At 41.2% G+C, this 1,695-nt stretch overlaps 1 pseudogene; it reads right to left on the reverse strand.

Moving 5' to 3' along the window:
* Positions 1 to 203: 203 nt before the first annotated feature.
* Positions 204 to 1,150, reverse strand: LOC114684288 (annotated as a pseudogene).
* Between the last annotated feature and the right edge of the window lie 545 nt (positions 1,151 to 1,695).

Raw genomic sequence — 1,695 nt, forward strand, 5'->3', positions numbered from 1 at the left:
CCCCTACAGCCCCAATAAAATTTATGTGTGATAAAATGATAAAAAGAATTTCTTGCTCAAAATCATAGAGCTAATAAAGTTCTGGAAGCTAAACCTCCATTTGCTGTTTCAATATATCAGTGCAGCTATGAGAGCAGAGTCATATACCAAGAAGACAAAACAAAGGACCAAATGACTGTTAGGAATTTCTGGACTCATGGAGATTAAGTCTTACTCTCCTTGGAAACCTTCATTCTTTTGAAAGCTTTCTTCAGAGCCTCCTTTACTTCCTTGTTCCTCAGGCTATAGATCATAGGGTTCAGCATAGGGATCACCACAGTATAGAATACAGACACAATCTTGTCTTCCCAGAGTGATTTGCCCATGTTGCCTTTCAAGTACATAAATATCAGTGTTCCAAAAAATAGAGCCACTGCAATCATGTGAGATGCACAAGTGGAGAAGGTCTTGGCTTTGGCCCCTGCTGTTCGAATCTTCAGAATAGCCCAAATAATGAATAGGTAGGATACAAGAATCACTGAAACACTAGTTGTGATGACCAAGAAAGCCAAAAGGAAGATCACCTGCTCTCGTGACTTGGTCTCACTACAGGCAAGTTTCAGCAGGGGTGGGAGGTCACAAAAGAAGAAGTCAACCTGGTTAGATTTACAAAAGGAAATGGAAAAGTACACCCAGTCCGGACCACAGTATTTACCATTGCACCAGAGTATGCTGCGGCAACCAGGCTGATGCGAGTCTGTGGTGTCATGACCATGGCATAGAGGAGGGGACAACACACAGCCACATAGCGGTCATAGGCCATGACAGCCAAAAGGAAGCACTCAGTACTAGCATACAATGTAAAAAAGAAGAACTGGGTAGCACAGCGTTCATAGGTGATGACCATCTTATGAGTCCCCAAGGTCTCCAGCAGCTGAGGCACAATAACAGATGAGTAGCAAATATCCAGGAAGGACAGGTGGCTGAGGAAGAAGTACATGGGTGTGTGGAGCCGAGAATCACTCTGAATTAGCATGATCATGCCCAAGTTTCCTCCCATGGTGATGAGATAAAAAGCCAGAAATGTGAAGAAGAGACCTAGCTGCAGCTCTGTCTGAAGCTGGAACCCCATCAGAATAAATTCTGTTACCCTGGTGCCATTGTCTGCCATAAAGCAAATGTCACCTGGGAAAACAAAATAACAGTTAATAATAAGATACCACTGAAAATTAATTAGGGTGACTACAACCTGCTTGGCTATCCATAATAAGCCTTATTTGCAAACACATCACTATTTTCACAAGCTTGGTTACACTTTGTCTACGAATCCTGTGAAGTACATAATGTTGTGTTAATCCCACTTTTGACAGAAGCATGCCAAAGAGGTAAAGTGACTTGGCCATCCCACAAAGTTTCTTAATTAGGAAACAGGCAAATCAGGCTTATTGCTCTGTTTTCAGGGACTTCCAAACCTCTGCAGTTCATATTGACCTCATGTTCAGCCAGAAAAAGGATTCCCAGAAGCAATGTAGGTTTAAAATCCCTTCAGACTTTGAACAAATTAATTAGTCTTTCTAAACATGAACTTCGAATACTACTCCTGCAAATGGCATAACTTTTTTCTTTATAGCTGAATAAAACATCATTGTGTATATCAACCATGTTTTCCATATTTATTTATCTGTTGATGAACATGGCTGGTTCCATGTTTTGGCT

This window comes from Peromyscus leucopus, chromosome 1 (assembly GCF_004664715.2).
Source record: "Peromyscus leucopus breed LL Stock chromosome 1, UCI_PerLeu_2.1, whole genome shotgun sequence".
In the NCBI taxonomy this organism is placed as follows: Eukaryota; Metazoa; Chordata; class Mammalia; order Rodentia; family Cricetidae; genus Peromyscus; species Peromyscus leucopus.